This window comes from Ambystoma mexicanum, chromosome 5p (genome assembly GCF_040938575.1).
Source record: "Ambystoma mexicanum isolate Mex_15411 chromosome 5p, UKY_AmexF1_1, whole genome shotgun sequence".
Classification (NCBI taxonomy): domain Eukaryota; kingdom Metazoa; phylum Chordata; class Amphibia; order Caudata; family Ambystomatidae; genus Ambystoma; species Ambystoma mexicanum.
The window spans coordinates 1,053,458,539-1,053,480,461 of NC_090930.1; the positions used below are offsets into that span (position 1 = coordinate 1,053,458,539).

The following is a 21,923-nucleotide window of genomic DNA, read 5'->3' on the forward strand; positions in this document are numbered from 1 at the left end:
TTTATGAATCGTGACTGCGTATGCAAGAGTTAGAGAAAATTGTTCTCTGCGTACATACATATCTTTGAAGAGAAGGAATCTAGCTGTTGGGCGTCCTATCCGTTTTACTTCTGAAAGTTTGTCAAAGAGTATATTGACAAACTGAATTTTGTGGGTATGTTTGAAAGCCAACAACTGTACCCAGTGCTCCATTAACTAGTCCTTGGTCCACGTCAAGGTTACGTTTAAGCATTACTCTGCAATTTAAGGATAATTTTAACATCTTTTCTAAGCCTGCTGTGTTTGAGATTGATTTTTCTAAATTATTTAGTCTTGTTGTGGCTTGGTCACACATGGGTAGTGTCATACCATGTACATCTAGTTTGTCTGTGGCGCTAATTTCCATTATTGGTTGCATTTCTTTACTTAACATTATTTCATTGAATTTGAGACAGCTTGCAAGAGTTGGCATTAAGGCCATACAATTGACATTTTTGTGGGCTAATTGTTCCATAACATCTGTAACACATGCATTATCGCCATAAAGTGCATTAATGTGCCGGGTTTTCAATGTTGCTTCTGCTTCTTTAGAAAGTATACCAACTCTCAAACTTTTTAAAATGTTGGCATAAGTTAGATCTGCAGATTGGCGCATGTTTTCTGTTAATTCTCTGTATTGGAAATGTTGCCAAAGGTTGACATTTCCAATGCTGCCAACAGTTTTACGGCAGAGTTTGTGCCCTAATGTTTTAAAAATAGGTTCACCTTTTACTGGTGTTAATTGAAGCAGATCTCCAAAAACAATAATGTGTTTTCCTGCAAAGAGCTCTTCATAGTCTGTTTTGAGTACTTCTTGTAATCTGAGGTGAATCAAAGCTAACATCAGTTTGGAGACCATGCTCACTTCATCTATTAGTAGCATTTTCATTTGTTTCAATACTCTGCGTAATTCCATTGCAGCTTCTGCAGAAAGTTTGTAATAGTCTAATTTGTTCTGGTGTTCTACTGGTAATAGTAGTAATCGGTGTAATGTAACACCACCTATGTTGTAGGCAGCTAAACCTGTGGGGGCAGTGACAACAGCTGACAGTTTGTTGTTTGTCAATTGTTGAAGGAACTTACTAATGATTTTGATTAGGAATGTTTTGCCAGAACCAGCTTCACCACTGATGTACAGTAGTATAGGTTTATAATTATGGCAGGAACATTCTTTATTTTCATGTTTTACACCATGTGCAATTTGTTTTGTTACTTCTTGAAAAATGCTACTTTGCTCATTGTTTAGTTTTGATTGTAGTATAGTTAAGTCTTCCTTATCTTCATACTGACACATGGTGTTTTCTACTTCTATCATAGCTAATTCTGCCTCATTTGTTATTAGTGGTTCTCCCAGTGGTTCTTGGCTTCCTGTTACAGAAGGTTGACTACTGTCAGGAGTATCCTTATCTAGTTGGGCTTGGAGTTCTTCTTCATGTTGCTGTTCATTGTGCAACATTGTTTTGTACTGTGTAAAGTTTACATCAGTTATAGTGCTTTCATTTGCTTTGAAAGCATCCTCATATGAGTCATAGTTACCTAGTAATTGTTCTTCTTTTCTCCATGGTTTGAAGAGTTGTAGCAGGGACATGTAATATACTTCTTTATGTTGAGGAGTCTTCAATGACAATTTGATATGATTAATTAAATTTGGTTTAGTGAGTTTAACTAAGCTGCCTTCACAGTCTGTCACTCTATATTTACCTTTTTTTTCATCAGGTTTCATATTATTTTTGTATGTGTAGTTTTGGGCTATTTGGTATAGACAAATGTTTTCCAAAGTATTACTTCTGTTTGGGTAGTATGTGTCCAATAAATTGTTTTTTAAAATGTCTTGGCTGTTGGGATCATGTTTGGCTATTGTTTCTATATCTTCATATGATTTTAGAACTCTTTTTCTAGATTTAGCTGGACCAAGACTTAGCCATACTATATTTTCAGATTTACCATACAATGAAGTACCAGTTAAACGATCAGCTGCTTTATAAGATCCACATTCTCTATGGGTGAGCATTTTTATGCCCAAGCTGTATAATTTCTGAGATACTGTTTTATCTGATGACAGGTCATTCCAGAGGTCTTGGAGCTCTGTCTTTTCTGCTTTAGTTAAGTATGCTGTGACATATCGTGCAACTGCAGTAGAATTGTCTGCAATGTACTGCACATCTATGTTTGCATTCCATAAGTGGGCAATGATTGCATTATAATCATTGATATATTTTTCTTCTTCTTTTCTTTTTATGTAATATGTATTTTTAGGTGACTTACCTTTAACACTATGTCTAACTGAAGACATGAGGTTGTTTACTTGACCTGTATTTGTAACTGGTCTAGGGAAACCAAATCGGCATTTGGTGTAGTATTTGCCTTTGTTTTTGTATTTGCGACGACAATATTTTCCACATTTGTGTCTTTGAAATTGTAAAATTTGTGCATGAAGATCACTATTTGTGGCTTCTGATGGAATTTCACAAGTGACATATTTTTCAATAAACTGTAAAACAGTGGCATCACTGTCTTGACCAAATTTAGGAGCATCTTTAATCCATAAAAGCATGTGGATATTTGGTGCTCCTAGGGTTTGGTATTCTTTTCTCCAAAAGAAATGTTGCACTTCTCCAAGGGGAGGAACAGTTTTATTACAAATAAAATGTAGCATAGCAATGAAGCGATGGTGAAAATATCTTGAAACATTAACAGGATCCAAAGAACAAAGTTCTCCAGGTGTTAGAATATCTATGTTCGTTTTGTTTTTATTTGATATGCGTAGGAAATCATGTAAATCTTCCCATGCATATTCTGCACAACTTAATGTAACAAACCAAGTGGGTGGGCCAAGGTTTCTGATCATACAACGTACATCTCCATGACGTCGAAACCAGTACTCTTTAGTACCACGCATATTTGCTAATAGATTTGTAATATTTGATTGTAAAACCTCATCCTTTTGTTGCACTTTCTCTAATAATTGTGTAGTTGTCATATTTTGAAAGTGTGATCCTGATTTTAATATGTGTGCAACTCCGTAACATAAAGTTGCTAGTTCACTTTCAAAGAGTAGGTGGAATATGTATTCCACATTTTGTCTAAATCTGGGATCTTCAGAATACATCCGTAATGAGCGGTATTCTGAAGCTGATATTTGAATAGGTCTATCATAATACCTTCCTCCTTTGCCAGTAGGAAAGAGTAGAGGAAAAGCACATGCTTCTATACTTTTTTCCCATATACTGATTGGCGATCCTTTTGTTTGACGCATTTGGTAAGTTTCCAGTACATCTTGTACGGTGTCATTACAGTGCAAAGGATGAATTGTATAATGGTCTTAAGTATTTGATATTGTAGCAGGATCTAGTAGCTCAAATTGACCAGCTTCTTGTGTTTCTTGAATTATTTCAGTTGTATCTTTCAAGTTTTCTTCAATATTAATTTCTTTGTAATATTCATTATTCTCTTTAAGATATTGGAAGGCTTGTCTAACTTTATATAAATCTACCAGCTGTTGCCATATTTTTTTGTCTTTTGTAGGTACTCCATTTACTAATATAATTAAAGATTGCTGCATTGGATGTTGCACTCCTAGAGTATGCACATTTTCTTTTAGATTTAATGGTAAATAAACTACTTTTCCACAAATGCCTTTTACCAATTCAGAGGGAGGTAATTTTGCTGTTTTTGGTTGAAGGCGTATTATTGCTTGAAATGGGTGTACTGTTTGAATTATGATGCTCTCATATAAATTAAGTTGTTGTAGAGGTTTTGGTACTGGGTATAATTCCAAATTATTTGTGATTGAACGTGAAGGAGTTTGGTTGTTGTCAAGTTGTGTAGTGCAATAACTGCAAAGTATTAAGGGCTCAGTTATTTCATAATTGTTTTCTGCTACAAGGTAGAGAGCTAATTCAAACCATTTAGAATCTTCATTGTCTTCTATTTTGTATGATAGGTCCACAGTTTTTGTGTTACTTTTATAAAAAATTCTAGGGAAACATACACATACATGGTTTGGTACTTCAGCTGATGTACTTTTAAATTTTAGTATTTCTTTTTTGTATGTGTTTAGCAAAAGGTTGCCATGTGTAGAATTGTTGCTTAATTGGTTTAAAGCTATTTCATTCTGTAAATGGCTTTCACTTCTAAAATATTTTTTCTGGATATAGTGAATTTCTTCAAGCAGGTCTTTTGCTGTACCATGTAGAAGGATGTTATTTAACTTTGCTAGTGCTAAAGCAGGACTTTTAGCATAGTACAATTTATAGACTAGATTTCTTATAGTTGAATGATGTGTTGATATCCTTTTGATATCATGGAAAGTGGTTTTACAAGTAGGTCCTGTAATGCAGGCCAATGAATGTCCTTGTAGTCCTGTGTACTTGCGCACTGGACAGGTATCTATATTTTGCAGTAATTTAATTTTGATTTTGTCTTTGCTTTTTACATATTTATTGAGGAATTGGCGTAAAGATTTGAAACATTGTTTGGGAATGTTACACATTGACGTGCATGGCCATTTGTACACTAGACGTTCTGATTCAGTTGAATGGAGGGGTAATTCTAAGTTTTCAGGGCATATTTTTGTCAGAAGTACTTCTTGTTCCATTATGGTATTATTCACTTTTTCATAACCTCGACCACTGCTATATATGGCAATTGTATTCGTTTGCTTTTGTTTGTACGCTTCTTCATTAAAATATGGTTCTGTGCTTGTAGTGTGATTCCATTCACCTCCGCTGATACTTAAGAAGTTCTTTCTGTTGATATTTCGCTTATTGAGAAGTCTTTTTTGTAATTTAGTTATTAGTTTTGTTAGTGGTTTCATTTTGTTTAACAGTAAAATAAATACATTTCTTTTGAGAAGAATTGCACTGTCCATCAATGCTTCTAAGATTAATTTCCTACGATAGGTTTTAAGCTTTGAACCTGATTTCTCTCCTGTTTTTATAAGATTTTGAAGGACTTTGTGACGGTATATTTTGGCTAAAATACTTTTCTTGGTATGCTTACTTTGCACTATATTAAAATTTGAAGAAGTAGTTTTATCTGTACTGATAGCTGATTTTCTGTTAATTGTTTTTTGGTTTGTTTTACATTTTGATAGAGGAAGCGAAGTTGTTGTACTTGAAACTTCTTGTGTTTCACTAAATGATTGTATTAGCTGTTTTGTTTCAACTTTTTTTACAAATTCTGCTAGAGATGGATGCTTATGTTGGACACCTTTATTTTCATTTGCTCTACTTTTGCGTTGCTTTCTACGGACTTGACTTTTGGTAGGCATTCTTTAGGGTCTGTTGAAAAAATAAAGAAGATATGGGTTGGGGTGTTCTGGAATGTATGTGTGCTGTGTGCATGAGTGTTTGAGTAAGATGATAAAGATGTATGTAATGGTGTGTGATTGTGCATTGGGAACTAAAACTAGTAGGGATAGGAATTCTTGAATTTATGTGTTACTAAACTGGGGTTCAGATGACAAAAAAAAGTAAGCTAGTGGTGTGGAAAAGTACAAATAGTAAATCTAATGTATACAATTAAAACAGTTGTTTGTTCTATAATATGAAAATTGTAGCGGTTCAGTTGGGTAATGTGTGTGTCCAAAAATAGAAATTTGTGGGCCATTCTGGCTGTAAATCGCTGTTTAAGACATGGACATTTTTGGACAAAATGGTACAAAATCTCTATTTTTAGAAACCGAAATAGCTTGTATTAACGTTATAGTATATTTGATTAATAACACAAATATTATGGTGATATTTTGCTTACTTTTTTTTAAATTAACAGGTAACTTCTTAGTTTTTTTTTCTTCTTCGAATTCGGCTGCTTCTTTTCAGGAAACTGGTCTTCACTGCAATTGTAAAAGCTTCAAATTAGTAACTTTGTTTGTATATAGCACTGTTTTTAATTTAGATATTGATTTTTTAAATTGAAATCCTCAGTGCCTTCTTTAAAACCATTAAACTAATTTATTTACATAAGATACATTGCATCAGTTCAGTACATATGATATGTTCTTAATGAACAAATTGTATTGAATGACTAACTGTAGCAAAAAAAATATCTTTACTATGTCTTGTGAAATTTATAATATATTAGTGAATACCACTATTTCTGTAAGTAAACTGTTCTAGGTAGTAGCGCCTCAATGTCATGTCTAATTTAAAGTAATTAAGTAAATAAATAAAAACAAAAAATATGAAATTGTATAAGTATTTTATAAAGGTTTAAACATAGATTGTGTTTGTATGCAATTTTGTTTGAATATATGTAGTCTATATATTTCATTTAAAAAATGTTAGTTTAACATGATTTGAGTGTGTGTGTATAAAGAAAGTAAATAGTATAAAGGTTTATAAGTGATAGTTGATTTTAGGAAATTGAAAAAAGTACAGTAAATTCATTTTACAGATTTTACAAGGTAAAAGTCTGTTTGAAAATGTGTTCATCTACTATACAGAAAATATGCATACCTGAAGTTTGTGTTCATGCACATGGATATGCATGGAGCTGCAGGTAGAAATCTTGAAGACTTGTACAGTATTTCTGGTAGATGCTGCTTGCCAATGATATGACACTTGTACTCAGAGAGATTCAGAGTACATTTGCAGTGCTGATCTATGATGATGCAGTTAGATGTAGAGGTCTTGAATGTGATTGGTGCATGGTCATGTGATTTTTGAGGTACATCCAATGAGGGAATGGCAGAGAGAGTGTAGTGGAAATGGTAGAAGGGCTGTTCATGTTACGATATGTCCGCGGACATGGCGGTAGTTCGCGGACATCGGGAGTTACATCCGGGGAATTTTGGCTTCAGAAGTCATGCAAATGAGAATAAGCACTGAAAGGGATTGGTCAGGAAAGTTTGGTGGGTGTGTTGTGCCAGGAGAGATTTTCTCAGATACTCTTTTTGCTGAGAGAACAAAAGATAGCTATGGCTGTGTGTTTCAGAAAACAGATTGTTTGGATTTTAGGAGATTCGTGGATACATTGGTTGAAGGTGCATGCAGAAAGCTGTGGAGTAGCTGTAGATCTTGGATTCCCACATGTGGAAGTACACTGGCATGGAGTACGTGGAATGAAGTGGTTGGACTTGCTACCTCTCTGTGCTACTTTGGAGACAGAGCAACATCCAGACATAATTGTAATTCATTGTGGAGGGAACAGTTTAGGACATGTGACTGGAATTTTTTTGCAATTTGCTATGAAAGAAGGACTTAGGGAGGTTATGGACATGTTTCCTAATTCTCAAGTGATATTTTCACGGATTGCGCAGAGACAAATGTGGCTTCGTTCTTCTTCATTTGCTCCACAAATGGAAAAAGCAAGGCGCAATGTTAATAGGGCTGTTTGTGCCTTTCTAAGAGATTTTGGCATGTCTTCTTTTCACAATGAAAATATTATGTTTTGTAGTACATACATTTTTCGCAGAGATGGAGTCCATCTTACTTATGCTGGCAATCAGATTTTTCAGAGAAATGTACAAAATGCATTGCGACCTTTTTTGGAATTACAACAACGATTTTGAAGTAGATGTTAAGCATTTACAATTTTTGACTTACAAACACCACCCAAAGGCTCTTTTCAGAGCCACCACTTCTTTCCAGAGAAAATTACAATGTGTGTGATGGAGTAGCAACCCAATTATTTTAATGTTCGCGAACTGTCCGCGGACTTCTAAAAAATACAAAGAGCCCTGCTTCATTTGTTTTCACTTCTATTTTTTAACTGGGAAAGGCGGCTCTGAAAAGAGCCTTATTTTTTTTTGATTTTTGTAATTTTGTATTTTTTTTGGTTTTTCAGACACGACACACTAGGAGAGGAGGGTAAAGGAGGGTAAAGGGGGGGACACCAACCACAGGGATAAGAAAGGGCGAGCTGAGAGAGGAAGATGTAGAGTGGGTTTTATTTGGGTAGTGAGCAGGTCTTCTCGTGCTCTGAGACGATAGTCTCAAAAGCACTCCGAAGTCGCTCCCCCCTGCAGAGTACTGTGTCACAGTACATACATACAACTGTGACCCTCAAAAGGTAAGGGTCATCAGCATTCTGTATGGCCTGTGAGGCAGCTTGAGGAAGACGCTGTCCCACAGAGGTGGTCCTTGTGGTGACAGGATCAGAAACAGAGGATGAAGTAGAGGAAATCAACCTGCTACGTTCTTCGCAAGGTACAACCCTGCGAATAGCCCCAGAGTGAAATGACCTCAGGTGTCGCTTCATAGTAGTGGTCCCAAAGCTGTACTTACCGTGCTTCCCGTGACTGAGTATCATTTTGCACTCATTGCAGGTAACACGGTTCGCACGAGCCTTAGGAACATTACCATGAATGGTAAATAACCGCCACACCCAAGACTCACGCCTAGTGCGGGTAGTAGGGTTTTCCTCTACCTCATTCTCATCATCCTCTTCTTCCTCCTCCGCATCCTCATTCCTGTTCCCCTCTTCAGGCCCTTGGGGAGGTGGTGGTGGTGGAGGGGGTGGGGGTGGGGGTGGGGGTGGTGCTGAAGCAGGTGCAGCACCAAGTGGCAGTTCAGCAGCCAAGGATGCCATCTCGATGATGGTGTAGTCTGCAGGTGGCAGCAAAAATCACTGTGTTCTGAAGAATAGCCAGAAACACAATGGGAATAAGCTCTTGGGTGTGGTCTTTTATAGGGGTGCTTGTGCGCGGTTCGTGGACATGCGCACTATCCGCGGACAGATCGAACACAAAAAAAGGATCGGAAAGTTTCAAAAGGTATATAGAACTCTATGTGGGACTTGTGCCATGGTGAGATTTTAATGAAAAATATTATGTATTAACTGAAAATGTACTTTTAAATTGTTCGGGGACACGAACAGTGTCCGCATTTCAGGACACACGATGAGCGTGGGCGCGGTCATATGATCCGTTCGCGAACTAGTCCGCGAAGGAAGCGCCTGTCCGCAGGACACCAAGTGCACGGAGATTGGTTAGCGCATGCGCATTGATGTCCTACAGCCACTGTTCGGGTTCTGAAGTAATTAAAAGTGTGTCACACGTGAAACGAACATTTCAGGACACCGCGTGTGTTCTTAGAACAGTTTAAACTTGGTAGCGAACAGTAAGGACAGATATAGTGTTCTTCAGGACACGTGTAATTTCGTTTATGTACGAACATTGCAGGACACCAATTGTGTTCTTAGAACAGTTTCAATTGGGTAGTGAACACTACGAACAGGTATAGTGTTCTTCAGGACACCTCCATTTTCGTTTACGTACGAACATTTCAGGACACCAATAGCGTTCTTAGAACAGTTTGAACTTGCTAGCGAACAGTACCGGACAGGTATAGTGTTCTTTAGGACACTTTAATTTTTGTTTGTTTACGAACAATTCAGGACACCGCGTGTGTTCTTAGTACAGTTTCATGTTGCTAGCGAACACTAAGAACAGTTGTACTGTTGTTCAGGACACATCATTTTCATTTATTTACGAACATTTCAGGACACCAATTGTGTTCTTAGGACAGTTTTAAGTTGATAGCGAACATTACGGACAGATATAGTGTTCTTTAGAACACTTTAATTTTTGTTTCTTTACGAACATTTCAGGACACCACGTGTGTTCTTAGAACAGTTTCAACTTGCTAGTGAACAGTACGAACAGGTGTGGTGTTCTTCAGGACACCTCCATTTTCGTTTATGTACGAACATTTCAGAACACTCGCACTGTCCGCGGACACTTTTATTGTTTTTAAAGAAAAAAAACGGAAACTATTCACAATACAATATAAAAATTAAACTTTATTTAACATATATTCATAATTTATGACAGAGAAGGTGAGGCAGAAACAGAAACAAAAACAGGAGAATTTGGGGTTTCAACATGATTGGTATTAGGTGAAGAAGGGATGGAAGTCTCATCAAAACGTTTTGGATTATGGAGAGGGTTTGGGGATAATTGACTGGGATATGGTGAGGAGGGACAAGTACATGTGGGGCAATGGTACGAGGTTTTTGGTTTGAAATGATTTTCTACAAAAGTTTTTAAATTATTAAAATTAGCCAACAATACATCCATTTTTTCTTCTATATTGTGAAGACTGTTATCCATAACAGGGTTTTCTGAAGTTTTTTCTATTTTGGTATGCTCTGTACAAAAAAATACTATATATGTTAAATGTATATAAAAAAATAATAAATAAATGGTTTATATTATAAAGTGTTTACCATTAGTTTCACTATCTTGTGACATTTCTTCATGTGGGAAATTGTCCTCTAGCCATTCCAGAGTACTAGACATTTCTGTGAGAAAAAAAAAAAAAGATAATATATTTTTTAATCTAATACAGAAAGTTTGTAAATATATGAGTAAAATGAAGTACACTTACTATTTCTGGTAAGATAAGTCCTATGTATTCAGTGGGTCTGGTCTTGTTCTCAGTTCTGTTGTGTCTGTGAGGTAATTATGTTGGAAGCCAATTTATCTTCTTGTGGTATATTCCATTTCAGAACATATTTGGCCTCATTACGACCCAGGCGGTAAGTTACCGCCTGGGCCGTGACTTTACCACCATGGCGTAAACTACGTTTACGCCATGGTGGTTGGCGGATTTACCGCCCCATTCCAACCTTGGCGGGGCAGTAAATCCCCATTTTCCCATTTTCCCTTCCCCATTCCCATTTTGCCCCATAGGGCATAATGGGAATGGGGAAGGCGTTAATTACGCCACCGTAAATTACGGTGGCGTAATCAACATCAAGGTCCCTTAGCGCCATGGATTTTAACACCTGCTAAAAGCAGGTGTTAAAACCTCCATGGCGCTAAGGGACCTCGGAATCAGGCGGTAAGGGTCGGCGCTGTTTACGCCGCCGTAAAACCCTTACCGCCTGAGTCGTAATGAGGCCAATTGTATTTAAATGAATGGTTAGTGTGTTACATATATGGGTTACATTTCTTATGTATTACTATATATAATGTGTTTGTGTGCTGCTTTTTGAATTTGTTAAATGTTCCTATAATATGATATAACAATCAAACATACCCCCCCACCCTACCCCCCACAGTTTTTAGGGAGTGGTACTGTTCGCCAAACATGTCCGCGAACATTAAATAAGTTCACAGACATCAAGTTCATAAGAAGAGATCTAGTCAGTTCCATATGACATGTATATAAAGTCAAAGTCATTATTGTTAAGTTGTGCTACTAAAAAACTATGAAATTCAGTGAAAAAACTTTGTTAAAGGGACGTTATGGTTAAGTTGCGCTACTAAAAACCTATGAAATTCAGTGAAAAAAACTTTGTTAAAGGGACGTTATGGTTCCAAGAAAAACCGAAAAACCCTTGAAATTCGCCAGTTATGGTAAGCTAAGCAACCATAACTCGCGCCACCACCGTGCACTGCTAAGACTAACACCCAGGACATCAAAGATGACATCACAAATGTCATTGATGACATCACTGATGACATCACATGTGTATGTACTTCTCATGAAATATGTGTAGAAGGGATTCTTATTATGTTGCGAAAAAAGTGCCAAGAATTATTGCAAGAAATATACCCTAATAAGTGCATTGAACGATGCATTAATATAAATAGCATCCTATTATGGGGTTCTATCTAGTATACTAAGCTACTCATACAGAAACATAACATTGTGTGCAGCGTACAAGATGAAGGTATGATATTCGTAATGTTAATATGTTGAATAATGGAATGATAATTGTTTTCTTAATAGATGTTTGTGTACTGTGAAATATGTAATAAGTAGCTAATAAAACCCATGTATTACATAATTGCATTACTATAGACAAAACACAAAGACACAAGAACACATACCAATATGGGTATATACAGGGAAAGTGAAGTTAGCAAAAAAGCACAAGTAGTAGCAGAAACAATTCATAACTTAACTGATTAGTTTCATGCAAATAAATGATTGCTCTCTTTCAAAGCTGCTATTTACCCTATGTGTATGTATCAGTTGATATGATTGGACCCTAAGGAAAGTAGTGTGAGTACAAAGTATACAAATATGACCATATACAGGGAAAGTACAGCCATAAAAAAAAACAACAGAACTATCAGAAAGTGCTCATAAGTCTAGTGATTATCTTTATGCACAAAAAGGATTGCTGTCTTTCAAGCTTGTGTTTTCCCATATGTATATGTTTCATATGATGTGACTGTACTCTAAGGGAATTACTGTAAGAACCTACTAGAAGGATATGTCTACAAATAAAATAAAATTCTTAGTTTCTGACTGTTACTGAAGAAAACCATGTGGCCTAGATATGTCAGCAAAAGAAAAAATAGTGAGCCAGACATGTGATGTCATCAGTGATGTCATCAATGACATTTGTGATGTCATTGATGTCATGGGTGTTAGTCTTAGCAGTGCACGGTGGTGGCGCGAGTTATGGTTGCTTAGCTTAACATAACTGGCGAATTTCAAGGGTTTTTCGGTTTTACTTGGAACCATAACGTCCCTTTAACAAAGTTTTTTCACTGAATTTCATAGGTTTTTAGTAGCGCAACTTAACCATAACGTCCCTTTAACAAAGTTTTTTCACTGAATATATATATATATATATATATTGTTGAGAACCCCTTGCATGAGGAACACCTGGAAACTGGAGGTATGAAGACTAGGATGGGTAGGTCACGCAGCCCAGGAGGACCAGTTAAGGAGTGTCAGGGCTCGATCTTGATGGCCACTGACTTGTTTTCTTTCTGAGTGGAGGGACAACTATGATGGACGCCCCAATGGGATCAGAGAAGGTGGATGGAAGCGGTGCAGGTTGCGGGGTGCCAATAGCTGAGCCCTGCAGATATCTCAAACTCATAGTATTGCCGGAGGAACTTCTTTGTTCTCAGTGCTTCTCTTAAACAAGACTTTCAGTCATTAGTGTCTGCACAGTCCCACAAGGTTGCCGGTAGGATACACCCACCTCAAACATGTTCTACCTCCTTCTTTGTTAGCAATATGTGTTAGCTAAATGCCCTTATTGGAACTAACTAAACAAGTAAAACAGCTGATATCTGAGGCTTGTCAGAGAGTGACATCTGTGCTGTGGAGGTGTGGCTTGCTAACCAATGAGATCCCGGCCAGGGTCCAGTCAGTATGAGCACTTTTACAATTAATTTGGTGATTTGGGACAAGTGCCAGTGGGCTATTAGTTACGATTTCCATGCTGGATCTTTACACCTGTGCCTAGAGACTGCCGTGCAACAGCCGCCATGATTCCTGTCACAGGAACACTGTTTCATGAACAAATGAACAAGCTCCAAAATGAGCCCTTGGGTGAACCTTAATGCGGCAACATTGAACGTCACTTGCATCTAGCATGACTTCTTAGTCTCAGCGTGAATGCAAAAACTAGCAAACATCTCTTGCTGCTACTCGCCTAACGAGTGTCAAATGCTATTCCTTTTCTTAGCAGAGTTCAATCAGAAGCAATATGTGTCCAAGGAGCAGCACGACCTGCAGCTGCCGCTGTCCCCGGGCGCAGCTGAGCTCGTGCGTCGCCAGTTCCAAAGGAAGGGAGAGGGAGAGGGAGACGGAGATGTAGTGGGAAAGGGAGCGAAAGCTTTGCTAATGCTTTAAACTGCAATACTGTTAAAGCGTGCAGAAACAGTACTTTACTTCATCACTCAGAGTGTGTTAGTCCCTGTTGTACAGTCCCACTGATTGCATTTGGGATAGGCAAACTACTGCATGCGATAATTCAACCTAAGTCATTACCGCCATTGTAAGTGGCAGTAATACCACCACTGGCAAAATGATGGATTTTTGTTATATGGATGACATACTCGATAATTGTGTGGAGTGGTAAAAGAGGTGGTGTTCTGAAATACAGCCTGTTTTACCATTACAACACTTGCATTGAGGATCATAGGCTACCCACACTACTAGCCCGTATGCCAGGCTTTGTTAGGACACCTACCTGGGCTACCTCCACAGGACGCTCCCGGGCCTGGTGACTGTACCCACGGATTCGGCTTGCAAGGGCAGTCTTGCTTCCGACACGTACGCAGAAGCGTACGCTTGCACAGGCCTCACGGGTTGCCATGAGCAACGAGACGAGCTTGCGCTTCAAGCCTTGTTCTCGTCCCCGTTCGGCTACCGCGCATGCGTGGGTTGGTTTGCGCTGGAGAACTTGTCTTCATGCCGAGTGCCATAAATAGCGCCCGAGTCTGGATAAAAACTGTGTCTTAACGCGGTTTGTTCCTGACTTTCCGCAGCGCTTGGATTGTTGATCTACTTCCAGTACCTTTGTCCTTGGGCTCCCTTGCCTGTCCCGTTCCCTGGCTCTGCCTTCCCCGCCTTCCTGGGTCCTTGTTAGTTTTCCCGGGTCTGGGTTCCTTGTTTTGTTTTCTGGTTTTCTCTCTTGGGTTCCCCTGCTCACCCCTTGGGTTACCTGCTTCCCTTTGGTCTGATTCCCTCTGGGGCCCTGATTTATTGTTTGAGCTTGGGCTCTTTGCTTGCCTTACCTGGGTGCCAGCTCTCTGGGACTTCTTTCGGCATTGACTCTGAGTTCTCTCTTGGATCTGCATTGTGAAGTCCTGCCATCTGTCAATTGCCTACCTGGAGTACAGAGTATTTGGATTCCACTTCCTTCTGTCTACCACCTGGATTTGTCTTCACTTCTCTACCTGAAGTATCAGCAACCACCTACCTTCCCTGTCAGTGCTTGATTTGTCCTGACGTCACGTTAATCCACAGGGAAGTGTCATTCGTGGCGTCGGGAGTTGGTCCCCGTTCATCCCTGTACCATTAGGGCTGGATGGGGATTGACTCCTTGTGTCATCTTTTCTTCACCCTGCCCACGGATAAACCATTCTGGCTTCTCCAGTGCGGACATCTCCTGGAAACACAGGAACGCAGCATCCACGTGACGCACACCTTAACAGGCTTTCTAATTCTGGCCCTCAAAATCCACCCAACCGCAATAGGTTTTCAGGATAACTATTGTTTACATAAAAAACTCCTCATTTGCAGTCAATCAATTAAAATGTTTTTTGCGTGGCTATTGTGAAAAGGATTTAGACGTTGTGGATGGACTTAGCGACCCTTGTCAAATTCAATAATCGATGAACAAATAGTGAGCACTATGGTGCAAAGGACCTCAACATTATAAATACATTTCTAAAAAGAAAATGGTACTTGTCAACAGATGATTTGTGCAGACAGGAAACCCTGATCCCTTAAGCATTTTGGAACCCTCACATGGGTACTTGCAACAATGGAAACTTGCCTGCGCTCCAGTTCCAATGATTGCAGGGAATGATGCATTTTCCACCCCAGAAACCTTATTGCACAGGCGTAGTAGAAAAATAATTTTAAAAGGGGAAATATGGGATTACAGGTTGTGCACCTACTCTAAAATATATTGAATTGAGGGGCTTATTCCTTTGCTAATTCAGGGATCCTCTCTTATTACTTGCGGGATTCTCTCAACACTTTCTTTGCTGTATCAAGCATTCTCTTCAGGAGGTAATGAAATTATGATGAATACATCTTCATATCCATTTGCCTTGCATGTATTTTCATTCCACACGCTTACAAATATTGTGTGTGGATCTTCATTGTGAAGATGAAGATCAGAATCCACTCCCAAAATGAGCACTGGTGGGCAGATTTCCTAAGGCCCACTTCACATGTGGAATGACCATACATGTAAGACAATTTGCTACAAAGATGTATAAAACGTGACCCCCTGAAGAGGTTTTGTTGTGACCATCATGGAACCAACCAATCTACCTAGAACTCTTTCAATGCTTGTTCTTTACAAAAATATTCTGGAGTGTGTGTGCGTGTGTGCACCCTTTAAACACAACTACACCCTTTTAGAAATCTGAATGTGCCTGCTTGATGTAATGTATTCCCTTGCCATTGTATGTGCCTAAATTCAGCTATTGAGTCATTGCTTAACAAGTTCCTTGGTGTTGATCTGGGCACATTCTAGGTCGAGGAAGACCACAGCTCACTCAAAGGCATAGAGGATGCATGCTGGGCATCCCAAGGTGACACTCATGAAATCTGTGAAGTTCCTTCGTGGCATCATGCATAGCACTAGAACAAACATGCAGGAGTGGTGAGGGATGGATTTGTACCGGTGCCCATCCCAACAAAGGGCTAAGTTGATGACTAGAAGCATTACAAGAGAAGCCTCTTCACATGGGGAGATCCCTATACGTGGTCCTGGGAAGTGACAATGTGGGAAGGCGATCTCTCAGTGGGTAGGCTGGTAAGGTCAAATATATATATAATGACATTTTGTTTTTAAAGTTCCTATGTAAAATGAGCAGCAAATCTGCTGTAAAGTCCTGACTTTAAAGCACTTGGAGGCACCCATTTTGTATACCCAACAACAGTGTCATATGTTTCTATAATTCAATGCTCACGTCGCAGTAATCAAGAAGGAGTCCCTTTCCGGGTGCTTGGGCTTGTGACTGCCTGACAGCAGAGAATTCAAACACACTTTCACAGAACAGGCAGTCCTATGAATTCCAAAACCCTAAGACAGTGAATAAACCCTTTTCAGCAAAATAATTCTGCTGAAAAGCATTTGTTTACTGTATTAGGATGGAATTCATAGGACTGCTTGTCATGTGAACGAGGCAAACACGTCCTGTTTATTTACCAGAGTGCATTTGCCTTGATCGTTCAAAGGGACATGTGTGGTCCAGTGGTGAAGGGTTACCCCTTCAGCCACTCAACTTGAGTTGAAATCCCAGCCTGTCTTTTTGTTTTAAAAAGCTAACCCTTCAGCACTAGACCACATGAATCCCTGCGAACCACATGGCTGTTTGCTGTATTGCTGTACAATGCAGCAAACAGCCCTGCGAAAGGAACTAAACGGCACAAATCCCTTTGAGAGGGACTCGTGATGTAGTTCTTTAGCTGTGACACGGCAATCACAGTGCTATGAATGCTGTTTCACAGCTATATAACTAGACAACAGGAGTTCAAAGGGACTCGTGGCATCATGTTCTTTGGCTGTGGAACGGTAATCACAGTGCTATGAATGCTGTTTCACAGCTATATAACTAGACAACAGGAGTTCAAAGGGACTCGTGGCATCATGTTCTTTGGCTGTGGAACGGTAATCACAGTGCTGTGAATACCATTTCACAGCTATAGAAGTAGATAACACTAGTCCCTGTCAAAGGGACCCTTTCAAGGGTTAGCCCCTTCAGCCATACAACTTGTGTTTGAGTCCCAAACACTTTTTTTCTGATGCATCAAAAGACAGGCTGAGCTTCGAACTTGGGTCGCATGAGTGAAGGGGTTATCCCTTCACCAGTGGACCACACAAGTCCCTTTGAAAGAGCAAGGCAACCGCGCACTATTAAATAAGCAGGACATGTTTGGCTGCAGTCCTACGAATGCCATTCTAATACAGTAAACACACGATTTTCAGCAGAATTATTTGCTGAAAAGGGTTTGTTTGCGATATTAGGATTGTCATTCATATAACTGCCTGTCCTGTGAATGTGTGTTTGAATTCTCTGCTCTCAGCCAGTAACAAGCTCAAGCTCCCTTAGTAGGGGGCTCTGCTTCATAACTGCTGGCAGAGCACTGAATGAAAGAAACAGATTATACTGTGTCTGCATACAAAATAGATGCCTCCTAGTCCTTTAAAAGCAGGACTTTGCAGCAGATGTGCTGCTTATTTTGCATAGGAACTTTTGTTGTTTAAAAAAAGTCAATATATATTTTTTTATTAATGACAATATCTGTAAACATTGCAATTTTTTAGATAATTTCCCCTTTACCAGTATAAGAAAGCATCCCAAGAAAATAAAAGATGTAGCTATATAGAAGGATGGGGCCAGCCCCTAGAGCCGACCATGGTGCAGATACATTCACATGCGAGGAGTCAGGATAGCACACTGCCTAAGTGGGTTTCGGCACAACCCACCCACATACTTAGCATTGAGCTAGCCTGGATGGAAGGAGTTTGAGTTTACCCTGTAACAAGAGACAGCTCATTGGAACAGTTCTAGGAATACTAGAAGCCGCCGTTGTAGGCTTTTAGTAACCTATGTGCAACAAGAGTCACAGTCTTCAGCCACGGCTCTACAGGTTCCACCAATCATAAGTAGATGTTTTGAATGCATGTTTAGTTTAACCCTTTATTAGCATTATCATTTCTTCTGTGTTTTTCCTTTCACCTGTTCTTTGTGTGATTCTTTGTAAATACAATTCGGCCTAGATTTTGGTTATTTTGCAACAGTTTAGATTTAAATTTGAGACTGGTAATTAAGACCAGGCTGCAATGGTGCACAAGTAAATACATACATAAGGCAAGTCCCCTTTAAGTTCAGTGTATTGCGGACCAATCAGTTATAGGAAGTCTGCAGGTTGACCCTTGTAATGGGCACTGCAGGCGTGATGCCCATGCCACACAGTGAAATTATTGATTACTCTAGTAATATTGACAAAAAGGTTCAGATGTTATGATTGGACCCTCTATGTAAACAATACACTAGTGTATTGGAGTATGCTACCACAAGCACCACCCACTTTCATTTTATTTGTCTTCCATGACACGAAAAAGACACTTCTGGAGCTCAAGCATTCATTTCTGGAGATAAAGGATTTTACATGTTTGTGTGGACTATATGATGACAGCTGATGCATTGTTGTATTCCTAATCTGAACAGAGCATGGTGGTATTTGGTACTCAAAATGCACCTGGATCATAAATTGCAAAGTGACTAATTCACTTTCCATGAACCTAAATTCAGATGAATGGGCTTAAAGCAATTCCACTCTTACAGAGGTTGCCCGGTAGTACGAGGAGGAGTGGGTCAGATAATATTCTATTGCTCTGGGATTCGCTCATTCCCACACTCACTATCACCCAGGGAACAACTTGCAAATACCAGGGTGAGGCCCACGTAAAGGATCCCAGCCAGAGGCCAGCCACATGTAGGGTTCAATGTTATTTGCAGTGGCTTGCAGATAAAGGATGCAATGTGCATCCCAGTGGCTTGCCGTCACTGCTGCATATCCACATTAGGCACCAAGATTCTTTTACCCCTGTAGTATGTTGCAGAGTTGCCTTTTTGTGAATACTTATTACCCGAGTGTGTCTCCAGGTGTGGGTGTTTTTCCATGAACAACGGCGGGCAAGGGGAAATGGGTTTCTGTCTCTGGCAATACCTCAGCGCAGGAGTCTGGAACATTTGGCTAGCAAACTTGCCCTTTCTGATCCAGACCAGCAAGACCTCCATGGAAGGAATCGTAAGACCACAAACAATAGCCCAGGTGTGTTGCAGCAGATGTCAACGGTATACGGAGCATGCCTACACTGATAAGCAGGACAGAAGGACATGCTACCGTGATACCGGACTTAACTCCAGATAAACTGAAAAGCCAGGCGATTCATTACAGCCGGTGAGTCGAGAAGGAACCGATAAAGAAACCGAACTGTGTTGAATGAAAATCGCAAAGTGGAAAATGAGGAAGAGTTCAAAGAACTATTAACGTTAAAGGAAAACCAGCTGCAGAGGGGCCCGCCACTACATAGGTGCTCATTCGAGAGACTCTGGTTAATCCCACATTTTGTAGAAACTATTGATACCAGAAGGCCATAGGAGAGCCGTGAAGAGAGGTCAAAGCGGTCATACAGGGGTCTTGGAAAATCCTCTGTACAGTCGAAAGTCTTTGACCGCCAAATAACTAGAAATCAAAGGAAATAAAGCAACTGTAAAATTGGCAAGAGTGAACCCAACGGAGGGATGCCTACAGAACGGGGCAAAGTCTAAAGTCCCAATGAACAGTGTGTTGACAAAGGTGAACCCGGCAGAGGGACGTCCACGGTGAGCTGTTTAAAAAGACATTAAGATTTGTGAAGGATGGTTTAAAAAGACTTTGAAACTCGTGAACGTGACAGGGGAAAGCATTTGTGAAAGGCCATAGTGAACCAGAGAGAGGGAGGCTGATATTCAAGAAGGGTCTGAGCCCGGAAGAGGGGGACCTAGGGGTGAAGGCATCACCCAACGTACATTTGAAAGGCACTTTTTGTTTGTTATTTTTGGAGCATATCAGGTCCTGGGAGGCAAGAGACTTAGTTGAAAAGAGACTTAACCACCGACGGCCATGATACCTAAAGCGGAACTGCTGTCTCGTGCTGGGAAAGCTTGAGCGTGTGATGTGCTCAGAAGTCCCACCTTGTCCTGAGCTCAAAACGTGGGAAGGGAGACCCCCATCTACCACATCCAGATTTATCAATTGTGAACACTCCGTTCTTTCTTATGAACCCTATCCCACACTCTTTTTGGTATTTAGTTGGAAGGATAGGCAATCGTTTTTTTTAGTATAGGCCCTTTTATTTTGACAAGACGCCACTAGGACTGCCTTATTATAATTTGATGGTCGTAGCTTGATCCCATCATAGATTTAGGTTTAGATTAGGCGTTTTTCCAACTCACTTTTACAGTTTAATAAACACCTGTGAACTGTGATCACTTGTGTCTGTCTATTCTTGATACCATGCCTCCCTTACAGAGGACAACGGTCCTGGGAACCATTGGAAAGAAGGCAACACCACTGTGGGGGGGGGGGCAAGCAATTGGGAAGAGGACAAGTCACCGGGGGGAAACGTTAAGGGGGCAAGGGCCAGACACATGGGGAAACCTCAGGGAAAGGAGCAACTAGGTAACATGACAAGAAACCCTGGGAAATGGGCACTGTGTAAGAGGTCAAGATGCCTGGGAAATTTGGGAATGAATAAGAGGTCAAGGCACCTGGGCATATGAGTAAAAGATGGAAGAGGTCAAGACACCTGGGCAACAGGGAATTGTGTAAGAGGTTAAGCAACCTGGGAAAGCCATTGATTGCAGGAGATCACCTGGAAAAGGTTATAAATGGGTAAAGCTGCCAGCTCAAAGCAGAACCCTGATGTTGCGCTGCCGAAAGCGGAACACCTTTAAGTTACCTCCTGCCTAAAAAACCAGCTGTGGCCTTATCCACCCACAATATGTTGTCCATTTGATATTATTATGGGGGACATGGGACAGGGTGGGCGTGGCCCATAAACTGGAATGAGATCATCAGGGGCGGCAAAGGGAGCTGGTACCCACAAAAAGGGTCCGAGGGGCCTCGTTTTAGCTGTTGCAGGTATGTAGGTACACAGGTTGCAAACCCCTGCCTTAACAAGACGTTGCAGACCCTCCAACCCAACAAGGGCAGGACTTGGGACAATAGTTACCATGGTCGCAAACAGCCCAGGTGTGCTACAACATACAAGGGTTTCTCATTTCACGCCTTTACCACTTCTGGTACTCGGGCACTTCTTTGGTTGCAAGCCTTCTGTGAATATCATGGCACTTAGCATGCAGCCGCAATGCTTATCCACCAATATGGCGCTGACCTTTACAATGTACTCTCATGGTTTTCAGTGCAAACTGTGAATCAGTAAACACTTTGGTACATCTCAATATCCTTTTCTCCGGCCCAAACTCATTTGCTTTGTGCCGGTGCATGGGACAGGGTGGGCGATGTTCTTTGTGACTGAGAATATGTTTCGCCTCATCAGTTTAGCTCCAAACACAGAATTGTAACGGCTCTCTCTCTCACACTGAAGCGGCGCTGGCGGGTTACATCATTTAGGATTGCCTAACGGTTTCATTTCCCCTCAGAGACTAATCACATCAGCTCCATCAGCTAATAGGAGTGCGCCAAACCTCCAGAGAGGCGAGCTGGCGCACAGCAAGAGAGGAGAGAGAGGGGGGCGGCTAAGTGAAGATTAACAAAAAAGTAAACAGAGGAGCAGACGCGTGTTGAAAGAATACAATCATGGTTTAAAGGCGAAATTCACTCAAAAGCTTCCCAATAAAATATCCCGACCTGTTTTATTTTTTATTTATATATTAGAGGAACAATGCTCTTTTGATCACAAAAGAACCTACGATAAGAAATCAGATTTGACGGGAGGCAGGGAGCTTC

The 21,923-nt window shown here is 40.2% G+C and overlaps 1 protein-coding gene across 5 annotated transcripts in view; it reads right to left on the reverse strand.

The window, feature by feature from the left end:
• RNF182 (ring finger protein 182) overlaps window positions 1-21,923 on the reverse strand; it is a 722,686-nt gene that overhangs the window by 529,005 nt on the left and 171,758 nt on the right. The window lies entirely within an intron of this gene.